The following is a 12,697-nucleotide window of genomic DNA, read 5'->3' as shown; positions in this document are numbered from 1 at the left end:
ATTTTTGCTTCCTGAATAGAATGCATTAAGTAATAAATAATTTACTTCCTTAATTTTTGTTTTTAGCAAAAACACATACAGCTAATAATCAGAGTTATTAATTATCTTGAGTTCACTATTAGACTGTAACCTCTTTGAGGGCAGAGATAATGCCTTTTCTTATTTCTGTCCTCAGTGATGAGCATAGTGGCTAACATGTATAGATGTTCCCTATAAATTATGGAGGGAAGGAAGGGAAGGAGGGAGGAAGAGAGAAGGAAGGAAGGAAAGAAGAAGGGATGGAAGAAAGGGATTATAGAAGGGGAAAGGAAGGAAGGGAGAAAGGGGGGCAGAAAGAAGGAAGGAAGAAGGGAGGGAAGGAAGAGTGAATGTATTACCATCGGGAGTGGACATGATTCCAGTCCCAAACAGAGCTCAGGTATTTACTTATCTTTAAAGGTGTGTGTGTGTGTGTGTGTGTGTGTGTGTGTGTATGTAACTTGTAGATTGGCAGCACTTAGTTATGTTTATTAAATGCAGTCACTGGTTTTATTCCTTTACTGCCATAGTCTGAATATTGCCTTTGCTCTTTGTCTGTGTGATCTCCATCCAGATCACCCTGTTTGTTACCATGAGAATGTCAGTGGATGGGTTTGTATGTCCCTAGGAAGCAGGTGAAAGTTCATCCTTATGAAATAGGAATAACCATAAAGGACAACAGGTACTGTTAATTAATTAATAACTCCCAAGAAGGGTTACAGATCAGTCATTAAGCAAGTCATCATTTTTATCAGGAACCCTCAACATTCAACTGATTTAGGATCAATGATTCCATACAATAAGATAACTAAGTCAGTTTCTTAGGCAATCAGTTTAATTATCATTTTATTCATTATCAGTTTATTTTGAAGTAGACAACAAGGTTAAATATGCTATAGTTACTAAGGTTTTGCTTTTTCTGTTTTTCAAAAGCTAAGGAGAATGCCTTGTTTGTTTCAGACTAAGATTATTGTGGCCATGTTCTATGAAGGAGAACTTGAGTGGCCGAGAGGGGACAGATTGATTGCTTTTTTTGTCCATAGACTGGAATGAGCTCTAACTAGATCTTCAGGAGACTTGAGGCCCAGGTTTTAGAATCCTCTGTTGGGCCACCTCCACATTGGAAGAAGCTGGCCTTTCCTTCAGGTGCATTTTCTTGCCAGGCTTCTCAATGACAAGAAAAACAATCACAGCCTGAGCAGAAGACACGCTCCACGTATTACTTTCTCAACTGTTCAAGAGCAGTTCCAAACCAGTATGACCAGCAATGTGGGATCCATGGATCCAGATACTGGCCAGGGGACAAAACTCTAAATGCCCTGATTTGGAGTATATATTTTGGGCTTGTTTGATAGAAATGGCTAACGCAGACGAAAGCATGACATAACATTTGGTTCTCCTAAGGGTATTTGCACTGCTCTAGGTTCTGTAAACAATTTTTCCCAAAAAGGGGTTATGAAGCTTTGGCAATAAAATGTAGCTCACCTTTTTCCAAATGTTTCACTGAGGAACTCTGAGGGGAGGAGCTTTGGGAGAACTGCCTTATTTTCGTCCTTGTGGAATTGATTTTCTGGAATTCTGCTTTGGAGTTGTGCTCTTGGCATACGCTAATAAAAGCTTATGAAAGAGACTAATGAACCTCATAGTTGTTGTACAAACATTAAAAGTGTAGTTAAAAAAATTTGTTGTTTTACCTGTGTCTTTTTTATGAGGACATGGGAAGGTGCATGGGAGGATTTTCCTTAGAAACTGTTTTAATCTTACGGTCTCTCATAACTATGTAACTGATTGTCTCCCTATATGTACCGGCTGATTGAAGTTTATAGACAGAAAGGTTCTTTCTGCTAGAAAGGTGTGAGTTCAAGTGCAATTGAGGTGGTCAGTGAATTTGAAAAGGCCAAGAAAACACAAGGCTAGAGGCTAATACCGTTTGTCCAATGGACTTAACTTCTATTAATATGATTATAGAGAGGGAGACTGGGAAGCAGGTGAAAACTCTAATGGAAAAATTGGGGGGGGCGCCTGGGTGGCTCAGATGGTTAAGCGTCTGCCTTCGGCTCAGGTCATGATCTCAGGGTCCTGGGATCGATTCCCGCATCGGGTTCCCTGCTCAGTGCAGAGTCTGCTTCTCCCTCTCCCTCTGCCACTCCCTCTGCTTGTGCTTTTCTGTCTATCTCTCTGTCAAATAAATAAATAAAATCTTTAAAAAAAAAAAAAGAAAAATTGGGGGATTGATCAGTGATAGTGACATGGAAGCCTAAAAGGTGGTAGAGCTGAATGAAATGAGTCTCAAATAAAAGGTTTTTATGTGAGGGTTGAGGAATAACTTTCTGAATCTGGTAATAGTGATTAGAAGTTGTCCTTTGCTTTCCTATAAACCCTGTAAATAGGAGCCCCTGCCATGAACCAAAGAATATACTCTGATCCATCTCTCAAATGTAACTAATTTATCACTCTGTGCTAAATATTTTAAGCCAGAGAGCTCTGATTCATTCTCCTGTGTGCTTCCCTGCCTTTGCCCCTCACCCCCATTCTAGGGGATCCACATGGAGAGGACATCCAGTGCCCTTCTTCTCTGGCATTAGCACCTCTGCCTTGGCCCATCATCTCTTCAGTGGATTATTGCAACAGCTGCAAGAGCCTCCAAACTTATCTCCTTACTATTGTTTCTCCTTAGTTCCACCAACTTCACATTGTCATCACACTGATCCTCCTAAAATGTGCTTTGCTTTGCTGGTACCCCACATCAACTCTCTACTGCCCAGAAGAAAAGAGGTCAACTTCCAGGTGGGGCACATAAGACCTTTGCCATCTGGCCCAGGCCTACTTTTCTGGTACCTCACACCACCCTCTCACCATTCCCTCACAAACCTCCATTGTAGTCACACCAAACGTCCTCGATCCTCTGCCCTCCTGAATGAGTCCTGCCCTTTTTTTCCCATCCTTTAACAGGAAAGCAGAGTCTCTCTTCTTTTGTGAAGACTTTTCCAACCTCCCTCTCGCCTTAGCCCAGATGAGTCATCTCCACCATGGTAGTGTCTCATTGTTCCATTCATGCTGTGACTTTAGCTCTGACTGCCTCGTTCCCATGACTATCCCCTTCTCTGACATAAACCCTCCAAGGATAAGGAGTGAATATTATTCATCTGTTTCTTTCCAGGCCTGATATCTTGTATTTAGTTGTTTTTGGCAAAAAACACATAAATGCTTGGAAAATAAGTATGTCCTTCGTTGACCAAGGTACATACATTTGGAGAAGGAAACAATGATCTAGGTAGAACCTCTAGGATTTGTTCTTTAATTCACTTTAAAAGCTCAACTTCTCATGTTTTGGACACCCTTTGTATACATTGTTCCACATTAGATCACACAGAGGCTCTTTAGAGGAGGATGAAAGACATTCTACTGATCAGCTTCTATAAGGTGGTGTGGCAAAAACAACCACCTGACCCCCAATATCTGGCCTCCTCTTGACTATTGTATTAGGAATTCCAGTTGGATATGTGGCTTCCCAGCTAAAAAGTGCATTTTCTAGACCCCCTTCCACGTTAGTCTGCCCATTGGCTCTAGATTCTAGGCAGTGGGAACAGACATGATGTGGGCAAATACTAAAAAAAAAGGAGCATGTCTTCTCTTCCTTAGTTTCCTCCTGTCATGGGCTGCAATGGTGGGAGGCGGAGCAACCCCCTTTGATCAGGATACTGAAGCTGAACATATTGAGAATACACAGAGCACTAAGACAGAAATAGTCTGGGTTTCTATACCACCAATTGCAATAATCCAATGAAGAGATGACTGATGAAGACTTGAACTGAGGTTGGAGTGATGATGCTAAGGATCCAGATTCTTTCTGTCTTTTTACTAACAGCCTTGGTGCTGTCAGCCACGGACAGCTCACTTGTGGGTTTTTACAAAACATCTTGTTGAAGCCATTCTATTTTGAGTGACTTTATTAGAGCAGCCTCACTAACATGTATTTACTTGCTACCAGTGGGCTCATGCATTATAAAGCTTCATCAGTAGGCATTTTCAACAAATGTGTTTTTAAATGGAAAATTGTCAACTTACTTTAGTGGTATGAGGAAAAAGACTATATAATCTAAAACTAATCATGTCAACTCTTTCTTCCCATGATTTACCTTCTCTTCAGGAGGTTGGTAAAATTATTCTGGTCTATCTTTTATCATGTTGGTCCAGATATATATTCAGACCTTCCCCTTCATTTCCTGCTATGTAAATCAGATCCATAAGATTTTGCTAAACTTCCAGGATAATTAGAAAGGAGTAACTTACACAATGAATAATGTACAACTTGCTGCTAGATGTGGTTCTTCTCAAACCCTCAGGCATCAACCCATCTTATAGGGTCCCCTGCAGGCAGTCTTATGGTAGAGCTCCAAGCCTACATTTTGTGGCAGAGGCCCACTCACCCCTCCTGCCCTCCCACCCAGGAGTACCTCAGAACACATCTAGACTACGAGGCCCAAGAGAGAGAGTTTGAAAATATCTTCCAGGCTGAGATAAAAATGAAGATTCCATTTCTGGTCTCAGCCTCTTCTCTTTCCAGGAGGATCAGCACCGAGATGGCCAACACTCTTGAGAGTTAGCTCTAGTTATTTCAAGAGAAATAACTATTCTCTGGCCCAGGGGACAAAGCCACACCAGGGGACAGTAATAAGAACGGGGTCATATCCTCACTGCTATTGGATTTAATTTTTCCAGGTTAACAGATGAGTAATTGAGGATCATAGAATTTCAACAACTTATCCTGAATCACATGTCTTTTAAGTTTCAGAACCAGGATTAGAACCTAGCGCTGATATGACGGTTTTCTATATGTTGACCCAATGACCTGCATCAAGCTGTCCGTCCAGATCTTTCAGGGAGTTTGTTACGGTAGAGATAAGTTCCTGGATCCCACATTGAGAGGCATCTTTTAAGTAGTTTTGGGATGAGTCTTAAGTCTTTGAACTTTGTTTTTAATGAACTACCCAGGTAATTCCAATATACTGCAATATTTTGGAACTACTATTTTATGCAGCACAGGGTATATCGGTCTCAGAACTTTTCTAGTATTTTTCCCTTTGCTCATTTGCTCTCTTACCCCCATACAAAATGAATGATTCAAAATGAGAGCAGTGTGTCTCAAAATAAAATGAAACCTAATACCCATTGAGACAATGCTTTGGAAATTAACTGAATGAATGTATTACCACTTTAGGTAGAATCTCCACCAAAGTTTGAAGGGTGTCTTTCCATCCATCCATTACTACTTACTGAGTGATGCTTTGTGATCAGGTCTTATAGGGAATACCATAGGAGAATAATCCTACACTCAGATTGTTTGAGTTATCTATGAGGGAGACCAAATTATATGAAACAATTTAAGAGTGATAAAAAAATAAGTAGATGATAAATCCTGAGTTAGAGCAACAGATATTAGGTAGAAGAGAAACAGTGAGAAGTCAAAAATTCCAGGGAACAGGAAAAGTAGGGAAGGTTTCATAATAGAGATAATGCTTGAATTAAGTCTGTAAGAATGAGTTAGGTTTGGAAAGTCAGAGGTAGGATGGAAAATCTATGTAGCGGGAGTAGAATAAGCAAAAGCACGCCCTGTCATAAAGCAACCTGCGGTGTTACAGATGCTGTTATTTGTAATAGACACTAATTCCCTGAGCCATTAAAAATATAAATTGGAATATAAACAGAACCTTTGAGAGTATCTCACATTTATCAATCTAAAAGTGTGTATGTGGGGGGGGGGTGCTGAATTGGAGGTTTGGCTAGGGAGGCGGTGAGAAGCATTGTCCTAGAGTGACCTGGAAGGGTGGACCACTCTTTAAGACCCCCGAGGAACTGGGTGTCAGTTGCTGGAATACACGTCTACAGAGATAAGGTGAGTCAGGCAGGTAGAGGAAAACTCTCTGTTAGGGCACCATGGTTCACAGAGGACGTGCCCCAGGAGGGCTGTTCCTGATGAACTGGTGGTTCTGATGACTTTCCTAAACTTTGGACCCAATGACATGTTCTTCTCTGCCCCATAAGTCAGGTTAGTTTTGGAAGTGAAACATTTATTTTATTCTCCCTTGAAAACAAACTTTACATCATTGATCTGCCGCTAAAAAATGTTTGTGCTAAATTCCTGCTTCTAAGCCAGTGCCTATGACTCAGATGGTGTGCATTTCAAAATTCTCTCAACATAATTTCACATAAAAAAGAAACATCTTACATTGGGCCAACTCTGTTAAAACCAACTGCCTTGTATCACTAATATGTAGCTGGATTGATTCATGGTGTACATCTTCAAAGACCTGGATAATCATCTTTGTTTGCAAATTCCTTATTAACGTGGAGATAAATGTTATCATAAGTTGAACTTTTATATTATGAGCTAAATTTTTTGGTCTTTAAAGTTCATTTCCAGAATATTCGATAGCATGACTGTAAGGGCTGTATGGCACTTTTCCCAATTGGACACAGTTCGAGATTTTTTCGTCTCCTTTTTCTTTAAGCGAGATGATAAACACTTAATAAGAAGATGGAACTTATGGAAGGTAGCCAGAAGAGAATAGCATCCTACCAATGGAATTCCACTTCAGATGCTGTGCTGGAAAGAAATCCTCGTCTTGGGCTCCTTTTGCCTTTTGATGATGGCTTTAAAAACTGTGAAAACAGAGAAAGCCAAGTGTGTGGTCTTTGGCAATTTCGTAATAGTCTGTGCAGGAGACAGAGGGGGTGGTTTGTTGGAAAAAATGATTAGCTTTTTCTTTACGATGACAGAAAACAGTTGCAATTCAAAAATGCCAAAGGTTCTGCAGCCCTCCCTTTTGGCAAATTGTTAGGTAATCACTCCTTCCAGGTGGTGCTTTCAATAAAGACCTTGGAAAGTCACGCCCCCCCCCCCCCCCCATGTCTTCAGGGCAGAGCCATTGTCAACTGGGAGAGACTTGTAGAATCAGTGAGAGCAGGGTGAGAGGAAAAACTGGGTTTTTCTTCAGAGGAATCCGCTCCTGATTTCCTAGCGTTCAAAGGCCTCTTTGACTAATGAGCGTCTGATCTGGCCCTGAGTTTCTCAAGTGCAGCCAGAGATATTCCATTATTATTATTGTTGTTGTTTACTTTAAGTTTTCCCAGGAAGCATCAGGCCTCTAAAATTGAGATATAGCTCCATATGCGATCTATTATAATGAAATAGGTATGAATTAACCAATTACCTTGCTTTTTGTATGCCAACTTACTCTTTCTACTTAAAAAACGTTTTCCCCAGACTGCATTTTATCATGTCACTTTGGTAGCTGTATGATTAAGCTGACCTTGGAACTGGAGCCCGGACTTAGCTCTGTCCCTCACAGACATGCGTGATCTCAGACTCTTTCTGAGCTTCAGTTGTTTTATTTGTAACACAGAGTAGAAATGTAGCAGGCACCTTGTAAGGTGTGGGACTTAGGCCTGTTCTGATGGAAAAGCTGTTATCTATTGGGTCATTTCAAAGTTCCTTCTTGCGCTAGGCCCTGGGCATGCAGAGGGATGAAAGGCAATCACATCCTTGACCGCTCACCGGCCAGTGAAGAGCGGACGCTGGAATATGATGTTTTTAGTAGATGATGGCCCACATTAAGCCAGGCTATGCACAAGGTGCTCTAGGCAGTTGTGGCATTTGGGGTGATATATTTTCTCTACATTAGGCCATTGCCATGGTTAGCCGACATGTGTTGAAGCCTGCTTATGCGCATGGCCCTGCAGGAGCTGAGTAACACACAGGTAGATGTGCAGCCTTGATGATTCTGCCCCATGTCCTCACAACACTGGGCACCGCCTGGCTCAATCTGCTCAGACTTGTAACAGACAAGACCTTTTTCTGTTGCAGAATTCACAACTGCTTTGTTCCTTTCCTGTTTTCCCCGAAAGGAGAAGACTTCCAAAATTGGACATTCCCTCCCAATTCTAAGACTCCTCCAGTTTGAAAGAGTTCCTGAAAGCAAATTTTGCTGCAGCTTACTTTTGGATGCCTGTTATTTAAAATGCCCATTTTCTGCACCTTCAAGATTCTGGTCACATGATTTAGGCCAAGTCCTCAGTTGCCCTAGAAAATGTGCAACAAGTGAAATCCTTTGTCCCTTAGCCTCTGTAGGACTTACTATTTTTCACAAGTTGAAATTTTGGATTCTCTGGCTCTGACAGATTCTTTTGCTATGAAGGACAAGAAAGAAGAGTGGGGATCAGGAACTGATGAGAAAAACCATATCCATGTAGCTTGCTTAGGTAAAGAGAGTGCAGCTAATTCAGAGAAGAATAGTTCTCCTGAGAGATTCCTTCACACAGTTCCCCGCGCCATTGAGAACTTCGTGTCTGAGTACACGTGAAGTCCTGTGTTAGGGAGACACTTCAAAAGAAATGATGTAGCAGGGATATTAACTTGAGACACGGGCTGTGCAAAAAAATAGTAGATTTGCCCCTTGCCCCTCTTACTTGGAAGGTTGACTGAGGGGGTGAGATGCGGCAGCCCCACAGTGGTGGTGCAGAGAGGGTGGTGCTGGTGGGCACATGGCCAGTGACATCATTCGACATGCATCAGGACAGCAAGGTGCCACACAGCTGGAAACCCTGGAGGAAAGGCACTCTGTCTTTGGGAAGTATTATTTTGATTAGCCAGATGATTCTGCTTTCAATCAGAGTGCTTATAGACTTCTTCCTCATCAAAGCCTTCCTTGATCCCAGCCACAGGATGATATTTTTTCGTCTTCGGCACTTTTTTCTTGTCATACCCACCTTTCTCTATCTAGTGACAGTGACAGACAGATTGCAGGAACGCCCTGTGGCAGCTTCCCCCACAGGTCTCCTGTGGTCCCAAGGTACAGACAATACTTACAAAAAGTGACCCACAAATGCTGGTTGAGTTGAGCCAGTGCCCGTCCCTGGGTGTTCAGGATCCAGGCCAGACAGAGAGACTAAAAGACTGGGAGAAATCATGCCATGTCCCTCTTCCACAGTATTTTCTTCGAATAAAAGGGCATTGAAAATGAACATGAAAGGCAACTTCTGAAGTGAAAAGTGATAATAAAAAGCTAACATGTGCTCTACAGGGCATGTTTGGAATAAAGAAGGGGGTGTCCCATCGGCATGCCCTGGTGAGAGTGCTGGTTCTAGTTTAACTGCTAAGTGCAGGCACAGGGGAACTTTTTTTTTTTTTTTTTTTTAAATCAGCAGTTTCTGTTAAATAACCCTCTTGGCAGTTTTTCCCTTCAGTACCACTGCACCTCTGCCAACACCATAGGGCTCTGAAGACCGCTCTTCTGATGCCACCGGGAGCCAAACACACAGCACAGGCAGGAGGGAGGCTCCTGATGGGGGAAGAGACAGCGTGGGGAGCAGGGGCATCGGTGGCTGTCACCAGCACGTGAAGCCCCAACAGAGCCTGACCATTGCAGACATTCACCGAATACGCAGTGTCCGTTATTCTGCCTGGCTGTGGTTTGGCATGACGTTAGTCCCACGTTTGTGTCAGTGTCTCTTCTGGATTCTTGCCCTTGTCTTGTTCTTAGGCTGTTTTTGTAATAACCAAGTGACGATGTGATTAAGATCCTTTCAGTAAATTTACTCAAGTCATTTTGCATGCCACCAGCAAGCTTTTGGGCGGCCCCGACGGTATGGCCAGTGGCAGGGCTTCCTAGGAATAATATCTGACATTTGAGTCAAATGTATGCAAAATCCTGAAGCACAGACTCTGGCAGTGGCTCATGCTCAACTTCTGGAAGAGCCTGATGCAGTCATGCTTGTTGGTGCTTCCCCGTCTCCCGGCAATTTCTGCTCTCGGAAAAATCTCAATCATGTACTCTGAAATTACATGCTGTTTACATGAAATTACACAAAATTACATATTTGTGAAAAACATTAAAAAACATCCAGCTAATAGGAAAAAAAAAAAGTCTAAAACGTAGACTTTGACCATTACACTGGCATGGTACAGGTGTTTTGAAACAGAGTAGCGGTGGGGTAAGGAATATTTCTGGCCCCTCCTGTGCATTTTCTGAAATCCAATGAACAATTTATTCCTTACTCTGCATATGTGCAAGTGTAGACCTATCCAGGACTCTCAAATGTTATGGCTTCTTTCATGAGCAAAGTTTTAGTGTGGTCAGGGGATAGAAGAAAAAGCTACATATGATATAAGTCCTGACACAAAGCGTAGTATTTTGGGTGTAGTATATTAGATTTCGTAGCCAAATGAGTGCATTCTCCCATGCCCTGTTTGTTGTCTTTGGAACCACCGACTACTGCTCATGATAAAAGGTTTTATTCTTGTGGTAATTTTTACTGTCACTCTACTCAGGACCGATAATTCCACCCAGTAACATTGCTATTTTAGAAAATCATTCTATAAAACAGTTCTTTATACATTATTGTGCCCAGTACTGTCTTTCTGGTTTCAAGACTTAAATTGCTATTGGCTATAGATTTGATGTTGAATTCTATTATTCTCATGTTTAATGCAGGGGAATGAAATCATGATCATTAAAAAAAAAAAATTGAATGACCTGCATTCTATAAACTACAATCTAACCTCCAGTGAAAAGAATTTTAAATGAATGCAAATTGACAAGAGTTCATTTCACCTTTTCCAAGCCCAGGCGGTAAGACGGCCTCTGGATCTCAGTTTTCAGGGGACATCTTGCTTGAGCTTGCTGTCCACACCTGTGAGTTGTGTGTGGTGGCCTCTGGCTCTGCAGTGACCCATTTCAGCACACCACTGGGAGGTGTTAGAAATCAAAACACATTTAATCTGAGTTCCTGTGCTAAACTCAGACCCCTGGGTCAGCTGAACTTTGTTTTTTCAGGGTGTCTTTAGTTGTAGTGTGAGTCTTTCCTCTGGGCAGTAGAAACTCCAGACATCCATAAATAGCTTCTTACATCAAATCCTTAGTTTTGAATTCTAGAAACATCTCCCCACATCAAAGTATGGGGCAGCATTGGCCATAGACCCAGAGCACTCAGACCCTACAGGGACTTTGTAGAAAGAGTAAATGAAGGAGTGTAATGCCTGGGAGAGAGGGTTGAAGACAGGCCTGAGAAACAGCCACATCAGCTTCCTCTTCCAGATGGTTCCCTTCTCAGGCCCAATCTCCTTTCCCATCCTGGTATCTTCTTGAGCCTGTGTTCCACCTCAATTGTGTCTGGACTCTGGCTTCCTTTTATGCTTGAAATTAATGCTAAGGCTGCTCAGGGCACAGGTAGCTTAGAAAGGGCTTTTAGAGACTCAGAAGAGAACAACTTGAATTTAGCTACTGGGTACATTTAAGATGCATTTGCAAATGCAAGAAATCATTATCTTTTTTCCAGCTTATTTAAAAATGTAGCAAAAACTACTTATAGGCTATAAGTTTAAAGGACTACAACCATTTTTTCTTTCTTTTTTTTTTAAGTTTTTTTTTTTTAAATTTTTTTTTTAAATTTTATTTGTTTATTCAGGAGAGACAGAGAGAGAGAGAGAGAGAGGCAGAGGTAGAAGCAGGCTCCCAAGGAGCAGGGAGCCCGATGCGGGACTCGATCCCAGGACCCTGGGATCATGACCTGAGCCGAAGGCAGACGCTTAACCATCTGAGCCACCCAGGCGCCCCCATTTTTTCTTTCTACAGAGAATAAAGGAATGTGGGATTGGAACCCATAAATTTGGAGGTGGTGTGGGGCCATGCAAAGATTGCAGACACTGGAGCTTAACATTGGGTCAGATGTGGTTTATACCCACTTCCTTTTCACGATCATTCTCCTATTGCAGCGGAGACCAGCTCTATTTCCTTGGTTATAAAATGATTATACTTTTGGGGTAGTAAAATTAAGCATCCCTCTTTTCCATATTTGGATTATTAATGCAAATTACATCTTTTCAATTTTGATGGAACAACTTTACCTCTAAATTTGGACAGATCACCTAATATATCTGTGTGAAGGAAGCTCTAAAGCAGCAGTTTTCTTTTTCTTTTTTTTTTTTTTAAAGATTTTATTTATTTATTTGACAGAGAAAGACACAGCGAGAGAGGGAACACAAACGGGGAGTGGGAGAGGGAGAAGCAGACTCCCTGCCGAGCAGGGAGCCCGATGCAGGACTCGATCCCGGGACTCCAGGATCATGACCTGAGCCGAAGGCAGTCGCTTAACCAACTGAGCCACCCAGGCGCCCTAAAGCAGCAGTTTTCAAAATAAGACTCAAAGTAAGAATTACATCTAACATCATAACCCAACACCCAAGTTTTACCTATGTGAAACTTACACTTACTAAGTATTATTCTATTTTCTACTTTATTTTATTCTAATGCATTGAAGAAATGTTGCCTGTGAGCCACTAATTGGATTTCATAGCCTACTAATAGTCCCTGATACATAATTTGAACCCTCCAAAAGATGTTCTTTTTCTGACTATACTCTTGGTTGAACCAGTTAGTCCTAGAGACTGTGTAGGGGCATGAGTAGCAGAGGCTGATGAACATGGGCTGTTCTGGCTGCCCCTCCTTAAGTTCAACCCCAGTTATGTATTTTGACTCATAGTAAGAGACATAAATGCCCCAATGCCTCCTTTCTACTCAAGAAAATGTCTATGCAAGCTTTAATGATGAGCAGGAGATAGCTGCTCTCCAGTGGAGCCCACAAGTGCCATGTGCATTTATGAGGCAGTTACCTTGGCTAC

Source organism: Neomonachus schauinslandi, chromosome 3, assembly GCF_002201575.2.
Source record: "Neomonachus schauinslandi chromosome 3, ASM220157v2, whole genome shotgun sequence".
Classification (NCBI taxonomy): Eukaryota; Metazoa; Chordata; class Mammalia; order Carnivora; family Phocidae; genus Neomonachus; species Neomonachus schauinslandi.
The sequence above is the reverse complement of the archived record's forward strand: the minus strand, read 5'-3'. Positions refer to the sequence as shown.